The sequence below is a fragment of the Melospiza melodia genome, unplaced genomic scaffold, assembly GCF_035770615.1.
Source record: "Melospiza melodia melodia isolate bMelMel2 unplaced genomic scaffold, bMelMel2.pri scaffold_46, whole genome shotgun sequence".
Lineage (NCBI taxonomy): Eukaryota > Metazoa > Chordata > Aves > Passeriformes > Passerellidae > Melospiza > Melospiza melodia.
This window is the reverse complement of record NW_026948783.1, coordinates 3,154,317-3,172,796: the sequence shown is the minus strand read 5'-3', so window position 1 is coordinate 3,172,796 and position 18,480 is coordinate 3,154,317.

Genomic DNA, 18,480 nt, shown 5'->3' with positions numbered 1-18,480 from the left:
CTAATCCTCATACAGTTCATGAGCTAGCAGAGTGGAGAAAGTTTGGGGAAATATTGTGGGATACAGTACTAGACGATGATAAGTCAGCAAAGAAATTCGAGAAGTTATGGCGGGTGGTGTATAACACGTTACTTCAGCAGGTCTCTGAGAGAAAGGCAGCAGAAAGGGCAACAGAAGCTCATAAGAGGAATATAGGGTATGGTCGTGAAGATGATCCCCTGGCACCTTCTGTAACTAAGGTACTTATGCCTAAGAGTCCCCAGCAAAGTGGTGTGGAGGATTTCTCTATAGGCGCAGCGGAACCGTCTGCACCATTCCTGTCAGAGGGGGAGGGCGAGTCGGATGGTGGGGGTAGGAGCAAGCCAGCTTTGCCTCCGCCACCAGCTTCAGGCGGGTCGGATGGTGGGGGTGGGAGCAAGCCAGCTTCGCCTCCGCCGCCAACCTTGCCTCCGCCGCTACCCCTCAATGAGCCGGCTCAGGTTACAGCTTCGGTGGGGGAAGGGCCCATTTCCCCGCCAGAGCCAGCTACAGCGGGGGGGCGGATTGCCCCCCGCAGGCTGGCTCCGCGTGAGCCGGCTCCGGTTTCACTGTCAGCTCCAGAGGGGGAGGGAGGGCTCCCGCTTCACCCGCACGAGCCAGTCCCTGCTTCACTGCCCCCCCCGCGCGAAACCTCGGTGTCTGCACCGAAGCGCCAGCAGCATAGCACCCTTAAAGGGCCAGATCCCATCCCAGGGGCGCACCGTGATCCATGGGGGGAGATGGCTAAACAGAGGAGGGAAGCTTGGGCTGCTTTGGTGAAAGAAGTAATGCAAATGGGGGATGGTGAGGTGGTGGAAATAGCTTCTAGTCTTGCATGCCCAGTTACATACACACCAGAGTACGATGCACAGGGGAACCTTACGCATAATATAGCAGAATATACTCCCTTAGATTGGAAGCTGTTAACTCAGCTACGTTCTACGGTTAGTCAGTTTGGAGTAAAAAGTGAACCTGTTAAGCAAATGTTAGATTATCTTTTTAATACTCAGGTTTTGTGTCCTAATGATTTAAGAGGAATAGTTCGGTTGATATTCACTCAACATCAGCAGTTATTATTTAACGCCCATTGGCACACGTTGGTAAATGAATCGGTTGCTGTACAACGAGCTCAGGGAGACCCATTACATGGGGTGACAGTAGAGGAGCTGATGGGCTTAGGGGCATATTTGCGTACAGAGGCACAGATGATATCGAGAGCTGATAAACTTAGAGAGTCTATGAAGTTGGTGCGTGCTGCAATAGATATGATTAAAGAGCCAGGAGGGTTACCGGCTTATATGGGTATTAAGCAAGGAAGGGAAGAATCATTTGGAAATTTTATCGATAGAACAGCTACTGCTATAGATCGGGCTGGTGTTGCAGGGCGCTATTGAAGCAGGTGTGCCTTGCAAAATAGCAATCCAACAACCCAAAGAGTGTTGGCTACTTTAGGGGCAAATTGGACTATTGAGGAAGCATTAGAGCGAATGGCATTAATGCCAACAGCTTCACAGGCATTTATAGCAGAAGCCTTAAAGGAATTAGGATTAGGGTTGCAAAAGCATAGTCTACTCAAAATCAGGTGTTAGCTGCTCTTGCTCCTCTCCAAAGCGGCTCACTGGCAGTCACGTAAAGAGGCTCGAGACCATTCATCAAGTGCTACCGATGCGGCAATGAGGGACAGACACAAGTTACTGCCGTGACATCGGAGACACCAGCTGCTGCCGTGACATCGCTGCTACCTCCTGTCTGCAACCCGCAACAACCGGGAGCCTCGGCTTGGACTTATCAGCAGCAGTAGACGTCACACTAATGACGAACCGGCCTGAGAGGATACCCACTGGAATAAAGGGTCCTCTTATATTAAATGGACAAACATGTGGAGCATTATTGCTGGGACGTTCCTCTATAACTATGTTGGGATTATTTGTTTTGCCTGGTGTTATCGATGCGGACTTTACAGGGGAAATACAAATTATGGCTTACACCCTTTATCCTCCGATTAAAATTACAAAAGGACAACGCATTGCACAATTGGTACCATTGTCACAAATGATATCAGGAATACAATCATTTACTGGGCAAGCACGGGATGAAAAAGGTTTTGGCTCTACTGGTGTTACACTTTTAACTGTGGATTTACAAAATAGACCAAAACAAAAGGTTGAAATTACCTATGGGCATCAAAGCATAACCCTTTATGGATTATTGGATACAGGAGCAGATACTAGCATCATTTCTCCAGAAGCCTGGCAACAACATTGGCCTCTATTTCCTTCATCAAACATGCTCACAGGAGTGGGAGGATTTACATTGGCAAGCAGGTCGCCGTCTTTGTGTGCATTGAGAATCAACAAATATCTGCTGTGTTTTCAATTGTTCAACTGCCTCCTACAGTTTCCTGCTTAATTGGAAGGGACATTTTAACACAATTGGGAGTGGTGCTAACTAATCAGCACCCTTTGGGGTAATTGCCATTGCTTGGACTTTCCCCATTCCACTCACCTGGAAAACGGATACACCGGTGATGGTTAAGCAATGGCCATTAAAAGGGGAGAGTCTTATGCATGCCCATGAATTGGTACAGGAACAATATACAAAAGGGCACCTCCGACTATCCACAAGCCCTTGGAATACACCTATTTTTGTAATCAAAAAGAAATCAGGGAAATATCGTTTGATACATGATTTGAGGGCTGTAAATGACCAAATGGAACCAATGGGGGCCTTACAGCCTGGTCTTCCAAATCCAGCTATGATTCCAGAACACTGGCCACTTTTAATTATTGACCTAAAGGATTGTTTTTTCACTATTGGCCTGCATCCTGATGACATGAAGAGATTTGCTTTTACTTTACCAGCAATAAATCGTGGGGAACCAGATAAAAGATTTGAATGGACATCTCTTCCGCAGGGCATGCGCAACTCCCCCACTTTATGTCAGCTTTATGTTGATGCAGCATTACAGCCGCTACGTCGTAAATGGCCAGCAACTATATTATATCATTACATGGACGATGTTTTGTTTGCACAGCAACAGCCATTCTCCTCTTTACAGATTAACACCATTATAAATACTCTTGCTGCATATTCACTTGTTATTGCTGCAGAGAAAATTCAGACTACAAAGCCCTGGAAATATTTGGGATGGACTTTGACGGATCAAATAGTGATACCACAAAAATTGGAATTACAATTGGACATTAAAACTCTACATGATGCACAGAAGTTGCTGGGAGACTTACAGTGGCTGAAGCCTATTGTGGGAATACCAAATCACTTATTAGAAGCCCTACGGCCTTTGTTAAAAGGTGTGGACCCTACTACTCCTGTACACCTGACAAAGGAGCATCATCTTGCCTTGCAGCAAATTAGTAACTGTGTACAACAAGGGTATGTGTCTCGTCGACAACTCGACCACCCCATTGACCTTACTATTTGGAATAGCCCTTGCCACTTGCTTGGTGCTCTCTCTCAGTTGCAAAAGAAAACGGGGGAGATACGGGTGTTGGAATGGTTGTCACCACCACTACAGCACAAGAAAACAATATCTTCAAAAATTGAACAATTGGCTGCATTAATCAAAAAGGGGCGTCTCAGAATTCTTGAACTGGATGGTAGAGAACCTGCTACTATTAGATTGCCTATGGAAAAAGAAACCTTGGACTGGTACTTGATAAATTCAAAGAATTTACAAGAAGCATTATTGATGTCACCTGCTAAAGCAGAGACTAGTAAATTAGTGCCTAGAGTTTTGCAATGGATGACAGAATGGAACTGGATTACTCGACCTTTGAGAGAAGAAAACCCCATAGAAGGAGCTATTACAGTTTTTACAGATGCAGGAAAGAAATCAAGGCGTGCTGCTGTTACCTGGCAAGAAAAAGGACAATGGAAGCATCAACTCCTCACAGCAGACCCTGCAGATAGCTTACAAACTTTGGAATTGTTAGCAGTAGTATGGACGGTGTCCAACTTACAGGAGCCTTTAAATGTGGTCACAGACTCTATGTATGTTGCAGGAGTAGTCAAACGAATAGAGGAAGCAGCAATTAAGGAAGTGAATAATAAACGATTGTATGAGTTACTGATACAGTTAAGGAAAGCTTTACAGGAAAGAGCAAATGGTACCCTTAAGCAGTATATTGAAAAACATCAAGATATGACAGATCCACAAGCATGTTTGGCTAAGGTTTTGTATGTGATTAATCATCAATGCATTTTTGGGGAAGATGATACCCCCCCTGCAATGAAACATCATCCGAGGTCAGGTCAGGAAAATACTAAGGAAACAGAGGTCTGGGTTAAGTATAAGAACCCAAGTACAGGATTATGGGAAAAACCTGCAAAAGTATTATATTGGGGTCGGGGGTATCTTTGTGTTTCCTCACCTACAGGGCCTTTGTGGGTGCCTGCTAAGTGGACTAAACCTGTTTTTGATGCAGCCTCTGGTGGATCGCCTTACGGAGGAGGACAAGGAGCGACTGGGGAAGAAACTGCTTCTAGTCCTACGACCACTACTGTTTCAATTGAAGGGGTACTCGGAAGCAGTGGACAGAGCACTGACACGTCACTACCGGACGGCCCGGGAGTTGATTGGTTTCATTGACTCATTATCAACTTTTCACTTAACAGATTCAGCAAAACTACATTGCCTTGACTGTCACAATCCACATTGTGCTGCCTGGATAGCTCTACGTTGTGGGGGTTGTAAAAGAACTTTTTGGATAGAACAATCATTATTACGGGATTTGTGGTGTCATACTTGTGAACACGAGCATACGTGGGGAAAAAGCTGGCAAGATGAATTAAGGAGACAAACGGGGCAAAACGCATATATAGCTTTAAATCTTTATGAGTCTCCTGAACAGAAGGTTCTTGCTTATTATCGATGGGAAATACAATGTATTGTAAATAGAATTAATGTTCAAAGTAAATCACGTATAGTTTCCATAAGGTGTAGGAAATTAGTGCCTCTAACACAGCATTCAGTTGTAGGACCCTTCCAAGGGGATCCTGATAGAGCATTAGATTGCTGCATTGATAAGTTGCAAAAATTAAGTTTGAAAGTGGCAGGACCAGTGAAATTAGGAGCAGCAAGATTGAAGACAGATAAGAAAAAGAAGGCAAAAAAGGAAACGGTCTCATTTGAATAGGGGTATCAGTGATTGCTAATTAATTTTCTATGATTAGAACAATTTTACTGTTGTGGGACCCTCGGGAGGATATAGTTGTTGAGGAGGATAACGAACAAGAACTACGATTACGAAATAAGATACACCTTGTGTTAAAGAAAGACCTTGAGCTGTTAGCCTCATATAGTAAAAAGGCTGAAGAGGCTTTGCGATCACCACCATTGAATTGGTTGCTTTGGGTTGAAGATACACAATTTTATACTGGTCCTTACTTACATTCGCTTCCTTGTTATGTTTGCAAAAAGGATAAAGATAAATGCTATGCATGGGTAGCATTGCATTGTGCAGATTGTAATCAGGTTTATTGGTATTCACAGAAGTCATTGGGATATTTATGGTGTACATCTTGTTTTGGAAAGTGGATTCGAAATCATATCTGGGTTAGAGCTCTTGAACAAAGTACTGGCCTGCCAGGACGGACAGGATTACAGCTCTTTGAGAGTGCAGAACAAGTGGTTATAGCATATCTTAGGTGGAAGTTACAGGAAAACTTACAGAAAAAATATTTGAAATTACTAAAGCCTCACGCATCATAGCAGCTCGCTGCAAAGCTGATTTGCCTTCAAACTTACCTCGTGCTATACTTGTGAGCAAGGATGCTGATTTAGAATTAGATCAGTATATTCAAGAATTGACTCAGCCTTACAATAGACAATCTAGCAAACCAGGGAAAAGACAGCGAAGAAAGGAAAAACAACACAAGCAGAAGGAAGAAAAGGAGAAGCAAAGCAAGCAGAAAGAAAAATGAGGTTTGTTTTTGTAATACTGCTCAATGCTGTAGCAAGTGAAGCAGTAGGAGTAACGCACTTCAGTCAACCAAGGGAAAATTTATGGGTAACACTTGCTAATCAAACTAACCAATCATCACTTTGTCTTAGCCTTGGAGGAGTCACTAACCCATTTCGAACATGCCTGGTGGGACTTCCAGTGTGGTCTCCTGGAGAATTTTGCAGTTTGATAAACAATCAAACCTTATGTACATCTAACATGTCAAACATCACATTGCCGGTGCAACAAGGGTATACTGCAGGTCAGAGTGATGGCTATCGTCAATGCTTACTAATCCAATCACTTAACACCTCTTTGCATTCTCCTCCTGAAGAATTGGATCTTTTTGGAAGTACAAATGCCAGCATATCTAACACTACAGCTGGTGGATGGTTTAGCTTCAAACTTTCGGGTGCTCAGAATTTAAACCAACCTAAAGAAACATGGGCCACCCTAGATTCATCCCTGAATGTGAGTGAATTCTCTCCACAGCATTACAGTCAATGTAACGGCACAAATATCACAGCACCAATCAAACTTTCGGGTGCTCAGAATTTAAACCAACCTAAAGAAACATGGGCCACCCTAGATTCATCCCTGAATGTGAGTGAATTCTCTCCACAGCATTACAGTCAATGTAAGGGCACAAATATCACAGCACCAATGAAGTTACCCACAGGAATATTTTTGATTTGTGGAGACAGGGCATGGAATGGTATACCAGCTAAACCACAGGGTGGACCCTGTTTTTTGGGAAAATTGTCACTGTTTCATCCTAATGTGTCCTTGCTAATGCAGCTGAGTCAAAATTCAAACAGGAGAAAACGTAGCATACATGACTTAGACTGCAGCAAGATAGGAGATCCACGGTTTTGGGGCACATTCAAACAGGTGGTGGTTTCAACTATCTTACCAGGAGGATCTGCCAATAAAGCCATGAATTTAGCAAAACAATTAGGATGCTGGGCAAGGGATGAGCTGAACAAGACATCACAAATTCTAGACATGCTAACTGCAGATGTGCAAAGTGTTAACCATGCTGTTTTGCAAAATAGAGCTGCTGTAGATTTTTTGCTCTTAGCACAAGGGCATGGATGTGAAGAGTTCGAGGGAATGTGTTGCATGAATCTGTCTGATAATTCGGTGTCCATTCACACTAAGAAAAAAGAATTACAACAGGGACTTCACAAACTTAAGGAAGAAGACGGTTTAGGAATTGACGAATGGCTTAAAGGCTTGGGACTCGGACCGTGGCTGAGGAACCTTGTGATCTATGCTACAGGACTGCTGGGTGTAATTTTACTGTTTTTGCTTATTTTGCCTTGTATCTTTAACTGTATCCAAAACATGGTCAGCCGTACAATAGCAAAAACATGGCAAACTAATCTCCTTGCACAAGAAGAAAACGGGGGAAATGTGGAGAGCATTATTAATAATTGGTTAGCTGAGAAAGGCCACACTGATATAATGCCACTGGTTAAGCTGAAGGAGAAAAGTCAGCAGTCAGCAAGCTGAAAGGAAGAGTCAGCAGCGACCTTGCTGCAACATGAGGATAGGGAGTTGAGATTAGTCCTGAATATATCCTAAGAATATGTAGAAAGTATCAAAAGTAGAGCCATAGGAATGTAGAAGTAGGCGTAGGTGCTGATATGTAAGCTGACCAATCCTGAGCTCAACTTTTGCAATATGTATGAAGCTCATTATTAACTGTATTTAACCCACCATACTTATCAATAAAATCGAGCCTGTGATGATCAAACTGATGTCCTGGTTCCCTTCCGTCGACACCGGGAGGTGGCCCTGGCCCAGGTCCCACCAGCCAGGCAGGCTCTGCATTCCCACAGCCTGGCCCCACACTGCCAGAACAATGGCAGAACAGGCGACCAAATGCTTCCTTTCACCAAAATCACCGAGGCATGCCGGCAGTGGGGAGACAGAAGCTGTCCCCATAAACTCCATCTTGGGTCTGGGAATGATTTTTCCCCAAAGCAAGCAAGCCATGATCAAGCTTCCAACTGTGCCCTCTGCCTCTGCAATGCAAATGCAGAAGATGGGTCTCCCATCTGCCTCACGGCACCACCCCAACCTTCTCTGGCCTGGGGACCGGGGCCAGAACTTTCGGGACCCACCTGCCCCTCACCGCTGGGACGCGCGAGGGGCAGCAGAGTGGGCAACCTCCAAGGGACTATGTCCGAACAAACACCCTCCCAACCCGCTGAGAATGCTGATTTTGAACGCAGGCTGCACGGCTGCACTCACAGCCAGCTGGCGAGCCACACCTCCTCCACGGAAGGAGAGACTGAAGCCCTCTTCCCCTGTCCCAGCTCCCCCCGCAGGGGCAGCCCCGGGACAACCGGCAAAATTCGGGGGGGAAGTCACGCTGCAGTGCAGGAGCTGCCATGGCAGCTGCCACCGGGAGCACTGGGAGCGCAGGCAGCTCTGAGGGTCCCGCGGGCTCGGTGTCATTGTCAGCAGCATCCTGAACTGGGACTGGCTCGGTGGAAGGTGCCTGGGGTGCCCAGGAACACGCCACTGTTGTGTCCCTTGGCTCTGACAGCGGCAGCATAGGCGCACCCTCTGCCTCTGTGGGAGAGGCTGGCGGGCACAGCACAGGGTCGGCAGCACCTTCTGCACCTGGCTCTTGGGTCAGCTTGGTGAAAGGCGCAGTCGCAGTCTCCGGTGGAGTGTGCACGGGCAGTGGTGAAATAGCCGACGGGGTGGGGGGGGGGGGGGCAGCGGAGGATCGCTGTTGCCTAGCAACATTGCCACAGCTTGGGTGATGCCAGATCGCCATTGCTTAGCAACAGCAGCGCAGCCGCAGTGAGCGGTGTTCCTGAGCTCTCTGGCACAGGCATGGAAGCCAATGGAGGCAGGACCGCCCAGGGAGGTGGCTGTGGGGCGGGCCAGGGAGGCGGCCCCACTGGCCCAGCAGGCAGGGCCTCGGTAGACCGGTGCCACCCCCATCTCTGAGTGGGGCGGGGTCCAGGAGGCCGGCCGTGGCGGGGCCTGCAGGGCTGCCAGGGGCGGTGCTTGCGGCACTGGCCAGGGAGGCACCGCCCACTCCCATCACACCAGAGAGAGAGAAGTGGGGGGAAAAGATGGCTCCATCTGAGCATGCTCCGAAAATGCAGAGAAAAAAACTTCGGCCCTGGACAAGGTCTCCCCCCCCATGGGATGCAGGGGAGCTGGGAAGCAGCAGATCGTCCCCCTCCAAAGGGTCCTCTCCTGCTGGAGTCGGGGGAAATGGGGCGAGCCTGTTGCAGCTAGCAATCTAGGGAAAAACAGCTGCTCTCCATTTCAAAACTGGAAACAGCATCCTAAATGCTGGATAAATCCAGAGGTATCCAAACCCATGGTCCAAAACAAATTGGAAAATGGAGTCCATGCACTCCCATACGAACACATCGAGTGCATACAGCACATTCGTACAGAACCCAAAGAGCTTTGCCCATTGAAAAAACTCATTGAAATCTGTCTCCAACAGGAGAATTCCATCCTCTTCATTCCATTTTTGCCAGAGGGAAATAAGCTTCTCCTCTGAAAGGGAGAATCGAACCTCCTTCTCTATGGGGGAAGTCCTCCACATCAGCAGCCACAAACTGCGAATGGCTGCATTTTCAGGGAGGGAAAAACCAACAGTACCTTGTACCAGGGTCCAGCACTCCCTGGCCATCTGCATTGTGCTGCTAGGCTCTCCGAACATCTTCCTGGAGGCTTTTCAGAAGTTTCTCTTTGTGGTAAGCCTTGCTGTGAATTCTGTCCAAATCAGGATCTTCAGTTCTTCAGCTCCTGGCTAGAATCCACTTTTGTGGTCACTTGTGAAGAAACAATCAATGCCACACATTCAGGGTTTACCCAGTGCAGCAAATGCTCCTCTGGGATCTCATCAAGTGATGACTTGTCCTCTTCAGACGAGGGGTCACCAATTGTGACAGTGGTCACAAGGCAGGAAGAGAGAGGTAAGAATGTTGACCTCATGTTCAGAAGGCTTGATTTAGTATTTTATGATATATATATAACATTATTACTATACTAAAAAGAAATAGAAGGAAAAGTTCTCAGAAAGCTAGCTAAGCTAAGAACAGAAAAGAATGAATAACAAAGATATGTGTTTCAGCAGAGAGTGAGACCCAGCTCTGCCGTGAGTGGTCAGTAAATCCAAACATCCACTGGAGACCAATCACAGATCCACTGTCGACGGAAGGGAACCAGGACATCATTTTGATCATCACAGGCTCGATTTTATTGATCAGTACGGCGGGTTAAATACAGTTAATAATGAGCTTCATACATATTGCAAAAGTTGAGCTCAGGATTGGTCAGCTTGCATATCAGCACCTACGCCTACTTCTACATTCCTATGGTTCTACTTTTGATACTTTCTACATATTCTTAGGATGTATTCAGGGCTAATCTCAACTCCCTATCCTCATGTTGCAGCAAGGTCGCTGCTGACTCTTCCTTTTAGCTTGCTGACTGCTGACTTTTCTCCTTCAGTTTAACCAGTGGCATTATGTCAGTGTGGCCTTTCTCAGCTAACCAATTATTAATAATGCTCTCCACATTTCCCCCGTTTTCTTCTTGTGCAAGGAGATTAGTTTGCCATGTTTTTGCTATTGTACGGCTGACCATGTTTTGGATACAGTTAAAGATACAAGGCAAGATAAGCAAAAACAGTAAAATTACACCCAGCAATCCTATAGCATAGATCACAAGGTTCCTCAGCCACGGTCCGAGTCCCAGGCCTTTAAGCCATTCGTCAATTCCTAAACCGTCTTCTTCCTTAAGTTTGTGAAGTCCCTGTTGTAACTCTTTTATCTTAGTGTGAATGGACACTGAATGATCAGACAGATTCATGCAACACATTCCCTCGAACTCCTCACATCCATGCCCTTGTGCTAAGAGCAAAAAATCTACAGCAGCTCTATTTTGCAAAACAGCATGGTTAACACTTTGCACATCTGCAGTTAGCATGTCTAGAATTTGTGATGTCTTGTTCAGCTCATTCTTTGCCCAGCATCCTAATTGTTTTGCTAAATTCATGGCTTTATTGGCAGATCCTCCTGGTAAGATAGTTGAAACTACCACCTGCTTGAATGTGCCCCAAAATCGTGGATCTCCTATCTTGCTGCAGTCTAAGTCATGTATGCTACGTTTTTTCCTGTTTGAATTTTGACTCAGCTGCATTAGCAAGGACACATTAGGATGAAACAATGACAATTTTCCCAAAAAACAGGGTCCACCCTGTGGTTTAGCTGGTATACCATTCCATGCCCTGTCTCCACAAATCAAAAATATTCCTGTGAGTAATTTCATTGGTGCTGTGATATTTGTGCCGTTACATTGACTGTAATGCTGTGGAGAGAATTCACTCACATTCAGGGATGAATCTAGGGTGGCCCATGTTTCTTTAGGTTGGTTTAAATTCTGAGCACCCGAAAGTTTGAAGCTAAACCATCCACCAGCTGTAGTGTTAGATATGCTGGCATTTGTACTTCCAAAAAGATCCAATTCCTCAGGAGGAGAGTGCAAAGAGGTGTTAAGTGATTGGATTAGTAAGCATTGACGATAGCCATCACTCTGACCTGCAGTATACCCTTGTTGCACTGGCAATGTGATGTTTGACATGTTAGACATACATAAGGTTTGATTGTTTATCAAACTACAAAATTCTCCAGGAGACCACACCGGAAGTCCCACCAGGCATGTTCGAAATGGGTTAGTGACTCCTCCAAGACTAAGACAAAGTGATGATTGGTTAGTTTGATTAGCAAGCGTTACCCATAAATTTTCCCTTGGTTGACTAAAGTGTGTTACTCCTACTGCCTCACTTGCTACAGCATTGAGCAGTATAACAAAAACAAACCTCATTTTTCTTTCTGCTTACTTTGTTTTTTCTTTCTTCGCTGTCTTTTCCCTGGTTTGCTAGATTGTCTATTGTAAGGCTGAGTCAATTCTTGGATATACTGATCTAATTCTAAATCAGCATCCTTGCTCACAGGTATAGCACGAGGTAAGTTTGAAGGCAAATCAGCTTTGCAGCGAGCTGCTATGATGCGTGAGGCTTTAGTAATTTCAAATATTCTAAGGTTTTCCTGTAACTTCCACCTAAGATATGCTATAACCACTTGTTCTGCACTCTCAAAGAGCTGTAATCCTGTCCGTCCTGGCAGGCCAGTACTTTGTTCAAGAGCTCTAACCCAGATATGATTTCGAATCCACTTTCCAAAACAAGATGTACACCATAAATATCCCAATGACTTCTGTGAATACCAATAAACCTGATTACAATCTGCACAATGCAAAGCTACCCATGCATAGCATTTATCTTTATCCCTTTTGCAAACATAACAAGGAAGCGAATGTAAGTAAGGACCAGTATAAAATTGTGTATCTTCAACCCAAAGCAACCAATTCAATGGTGGTGATCGCAAAGCCTCTTCAGCCTTTTTACTATATGAGGCTAACAGCTCAAGGTCTTTCTTTAACACAAGGTGTATCTTATTTCGTAATCGTAGTTCTTGTTCGTTATCCTCCTCAACAACTATATCCTCCCGAGGGTCCCACAACAGCAAAATTGTTCTAATCATAGAAAATTAATTAGCAATCACTGATACCCCTATTCAAATGAGACCGTTCCCCTTTTTGCCTTCTTCTTCTTATCTATCTTCAATCTTGCTGCTCCTAATTTCACTGGTCCTGCCACTTTCAAACTTAATTTTTGCAACTTATCAACGCAGCAATCTAATGCTCTATCAGGATCCCCTTGGAAGGGTCCTACAACTGAATGCTGTGTTAAAGGCACTAATTTCCTACACCTTATAGAAACTATACGTGATTTACTTTGAACCTTAATTCTATTTACAATACATTGTATTTCCCATCGATAATAAGCAAGAACCTTCTGTTCAGGAGACTCATAAAGATTTAAAGCTATATATGCGTTTTGCCCCGTTTGTCTCCTTAATTCATCTTGCCAGCTTTTACCCCACGTGTGCTCGTGTTTACAGGTATGACACCACAAATCCCGTAATAATGATTGTTCTATCCAAAAGGTTCTTTTACAACCCCCACAACGTAGAGCTATCCAGGCAGCACAATGTGAATTGTGACAGTCAAGGCAATGTAGTTTCGCTGGATCTGTTAAGTGAAAAGTTGATAATGAGTCAATGAAACCAATCAACTCCTGGGCCGTCCGATAGTGACGTGTCAGTGCTCTGTCCACCGCTTCCGAGTACCCCTTCAATTGAAACAGTAGTGGTTGTAGGACTAGAAGCAGTTTCTTCCCCAGTCGCTCCTTGTCCTCCTCCGTAAGGCGATCCACCAGAGGCTGCATCAAAAACAGGTTTAGTCCACTTAGCAGGCACCCACAAAGGCCCTGTAGGTGAGGAAACACAAAGATACCCCCGACCCCAATATAATACCTTTGCAGGTTTTTCCCATAATCCTGTACTTGGGTTCTTATACTTAACCCAGACCTCTGCTTCCTTAGTATTTTCCTGACCTGACCTCGGATGATGTTTAATTGCAGGGGGGGTATCATCTTCCCCAAAAATGCATAAATGATTAATCACATACAAAACCTTAGCCAAACATGCTTGTGGATCTGTCAAATCTTGATGTTTTTCAATATACTGCTTAAGGGTACCGTTTGCTCTTTCCACTATTGCCTGTCCAGTAGAAGAGTGTGGAATACCTGTCACGTGCTTAACAGACCACTGATTCAAAAATTTCCGGACCCTAGCACTTACATAACCTCGACCATTATCTGTTTTGATACTCTTTGGAACTCCCATAACAGCGAAACAACTTAACAGATGTCTGATAACCTGTATAGCTTTCTGTTCTGCCTGAGCCGTAGCCCATATGTAATGACTATATGTGTCTATGGTGACGTGCACATGCTTGACTTTACCGAATCTAGCTACGTGTGTAACATCCATTTGCCATATCTCATTTATTTTTAAACCTCGAGGATTAACCCCGATGCCTAGACCTATCCCACCATTATGATAACTACATGTTGGACATGCTCTGACAATGGCCTTGGCTTCTGACAAACTCAGCTCAAAGTGTTTTGCCAAACCTCTTGCATTTTGATGATATCTACTATGTGCTTCTCTGGCCAATGTGTGCTTGTCAATAGGACAAGAATTATCAATGGGTAGGGTAACCAATTTATCTGCACGTTCATTCCCTTCTCCTAAACCTTCAGACCACTTATGGCTCCTGATATGAATCACAGAATATGCTGCATTTCTTTCTCGTAAAGCCTTCCTTAACTGTATCAGTAACTCATACAATCGTTTATTGTTCACTTCCTTAATTGCTGCTTCCTCTATTCGTTTGACTACTCCTGCAACATACATAGAGTCTGTGACCACATTTAAAGGCTCCTGTAAGTTGGACACCGTCCATACTACTGCTAACAATTCCAAAGTTTGTAAGCTATCTGCAGGGTCTGCTGTGAGGAGTTGATGCTTCCATTGTCCTTTTTCTTGCCAGGTGACAGCAGCACGCCTTGATTTCTTTCCTGCATCTGTAAAAACTGTAATAGCTCCTTCTATGGGGTTTTCTTCTCTCAAAAGTCGAGTAATCCAGTTCCATTCTGTCATCCATTGCAAAACTCTAGGCACTAATTTACTAGTCTCTACTTTAGCAGGTGACATCAATAATGCTTCTTGTAAATTCTTTGAATTTATCAAGTACCAGTCCAAGGTTTCTTTTTCCATAGGTAATCTAATAGTAGCAGGTTCTCTACCATCCACTTCAAGAATTCTGAGACGCCCCTTTTTGATTAATGCAGCCAATTGTTCAATTTTTGAAGATATTGTTTTCTTATGCTGTAGTGGTGGTGATAACCATTCCAACACCCGTATCTCCCCCGTTTTCTTTTGCAACTGAGAGAGAGCACCAAGCAAGTGGCAAGGGCTATTCCAAATAGTAAGGTCAATGGGGTGGTCGAGTTGTCGACGAGACACATACCCTTGCTGTACACAGTTACTAATTTGCTGCAAGGCAAGATGATGCTCCTTTGTCAGGTGTACAGGAGTAGTAGGGTCCACACCTTTTAACAAAGGTCGTAGGGCTTCTAATAAGTGATTTGGTACTCCCACAATAGGCTTCAGCCACTGTAAGTCTCCCAGCAACTTCTGTGCATCATGTAGAGTTTTAATGTCCAATTGTAATTCCAATTTTTGTGGTATCACTATTTGATCCGTCAAAGTCCATCCCAAATATTTCCAGGGCTTTGTAGTCTGAATTTTCTCTGCAGCAATAACAAGTGAATATGCAGCAAGAGTATTTTTAATGGTGTTAATCTGTAAAGAGGAGAATGGCTGTTGCTGTGCAAACAAAATATCGTCCATGTAATGATATATTATAGTTGCTGGCCACTTACGACGTAGTGGCTGTAATGCTGCATCAACATAAAGCTGACATAAAGTGGGAGAGTTGCGCATGCCCTGCGGAAGAGATGTCCATTCAAATCTTTTATCTGGTTCCCCACGATTTATTGCTGGTAAAGTAAAAGCAAATCTCTTCATGTCATCAGGATGCAGGCCAATAGTGAAAAAACAATCCTTTAGGTCAATAATTAAAAGTGGCCAGTGTTCTGGAATCATAGCTGGATTTGGAAGACCAGGCTGTAAGGCCCCCATTGGTTCCATTTGGTCATTTACAGCCCTCAAATCATGTATCAAACGATATTTCCCTGATTTCTTTTTGATTACAAAAATAGGTGTATTCCAAGGGCTTGTGGACAGTCGCAGGTGTCCCTTTGTATATTGTTCCTGTACCAATTCATGGGCATGCATAAGACTCTCCCCTTTTAATGGCCATTGCTTAACCATCACCGGTGTATCCGTTTTCCAGGTGAGTGGAATGGGGAAAGTCCAAGCAATGGCAATTACCCCAAAGGGTGCTGATTAGTTAACACCACTCCCAATTGTGTTAAAATGTCCCTTCCAATTAAGCAGGAAACTGTAGGAGGCAGTTGAACAATTGAAAACACAGCAGATATTTGTTGATTCTCAATGCACACAGACAAAGACGGCGACCTGCTTGCCAATGTAAATCCTCCTACTCCTGTGAGCATGTTTGATGAAGGAAATAGAGGCCAATGTTGTGGCCAGGCTTCTGGAGAAATGATGCTAGTATCTGCTCCTGTATCCAATAATCCATAAAGGGTTATGCTTTGATGCCCATAGGTAATTTCAACCTTTTGTTTTGGTCTATTTTGTAAATCCACAGTTAAAAGTGTAACACCGGTAGAGCCAAAACCTTTTTCATCCCGTGCTTGCCCAGTAAATGATTGTATTCCTGATGTCATTTGTGACAGTGGTACCAATTGTGCAATGCGTTGTCCTTTTGTAATTTTAATCGGAGGATAAAGGGTGTAAGCCATAATTTGTATTTCCCCTGTAAAGTCCGCATCGATAACACCAGGCAAAACAAATAATCCCAACATAGTTATAGAGGAACGTCCCAGCAATAATGCTCCACATGTTTGTCCATTTAGTATAAGAGGACCCTTTATTCCAGTGGGTATCCTCTCAGGCCGGTTCGTCATTAGTGTGACGTCTACTGCTGCTGATAAGTCCAAGCCGAGGCTCCCGGTTGTTGCGGGTTGCAGACAGGAGGTGGCAGCGATGTCACGGCAGCTGCTGGTGTCTCCGATGTCACGGCGGCAACTTGTGTCTGGGCGCGGCCCCCATGATTCGCGCTCTGCAAATGGTTTCCCGACCGGCGCCTACAAGCCGTAGTGTTGTGGGAGCTGGATCGACAGTGTTGACACCATACCCCAGTTGCTCGGCACGTTCGGCGTGTATGTCCTTCGTTGCCGCATCGGTAACACTTGAGGAATGGCTTCGAGCCCCCTTGAGTGAATGCCAGAGAGCCATTTCGGAGAGGAGCAAGAGCAGCTACCACCTGATTTTGGGTGGACTCTGCTTGCTTTTGCAACCCCAATCCTAATTCCTTTAAGGCTTCTGCTATAAATGCCTGTGAAGCTGTTGGCATTAATGCCATTCGCTCTAATGCTTCCTCAATAGTCCAATTTGCCCCTAAAGTAGCTAACACTCTCTGGGTTGCTGGATTGCTATTTTGCAAGGCACACCTGCTTCAATAGCGCCCCCTTCATGTAATCTGCCACACCAGCCCGATCTATAGCAGTAGCTGCTCTATCTATAAAATTTCCAAATGATTCTTCCCTTCCTTGCTTAATACCCATATAAGCCGGTAACCCTCCTGGCTCTTTAACCATATCTATTGCAGCACGCACCAACCTCATAGACTCTCTAAGTTTATCAGCTCCCGATATCATCTGTGCCTCTGTACGCAAATATGCCCCTAAGCCCATCAGCTCCTCTACTGTCACCCCATGTAATGGGTCTCCCTGGGCTCGTTGTACAGCAACCGATTCATTTACCAACGCGTGCCAATGGGCATTAAATAATAACTGCTGATGCTGAGTAAATATCAACCGAACTATTCCTCTTAAATCATTAGGACATAAAACCTGAGTATTAAAAAAATAATCTAACATTTGCTTAACAGGTTCACTTTTTACTCCAAACTGACTAACCGTAGAACGTAGCTGAGTTAACAGCTTCCAATCTAAGGGAGTATATTCTGCTATATTATGCGTAAGGTTCCCCTGTGCATCATACTGTGGTGTGTATGTAACTGGACATGCAAGACTAGAAGCTATTTCCACCGCCTCACCATCCCCCATTTGCATTACTTCTTTCACCAAAGCAGCCCAAGCTTCCCTCCTCTGTTTAGCCATCTCCCCCCATGGATCACGGTGCGCCCCTGGGATGGGATCTGGCCCTTTAAGGGTGCTATGCTGCTGGCGCTTCGGTGCAGACACCGAGGTTTCGCGCGGGGGGGGCAGTGAAGCCGAGGCTGGCTCGCGCGGGGGAAGCGGGAGCCCCCCCTCCCCTGCTGGAGCTGACAGTGAAACCGGAGCCAGCTCAAGCGGAGCCTGCCTGCGGGGGGGAACCAGCCCCCCCGCTGGAGCCGGCTCGGGCGGGGAAATGGGCCCCTCCCCCACCGAAGCTGTAACCGGAGCCGGCTCATTGAGGGGTAGCGGCGGAGGCAAGGCTGGCGGCGGAGGCGAAGCTGGCTTGCCCCTCCCCCCACCATCCGACTCGCCCTCCCCCTCTGACAGGAAAGGTGCAGACGGTTCCACTGCGCCTATAGAGAAATCCTCCACACCACTTTGCTGGGGACTCTTAGGCATAAGTACCTTAGTTACAGAGGGTGCCAGGGGATCATCTTCACGACCATACCCTATATTCCTCTTATGAGCTTCTGTTGCCCTTTCTGCTGCCTTTCTCTCAGAGACCTGCTGAAGTAACGTGTTATACACCACCCGCCATAACTTCCCAAATTTCTTTGCTGACTTATCATCGTCTAGTACTGTATCCCACAATATTTCCCCAAACTTTCTCCACTCTGATAACTCATGAACTGTATGAGGATTAGAAAAGATACC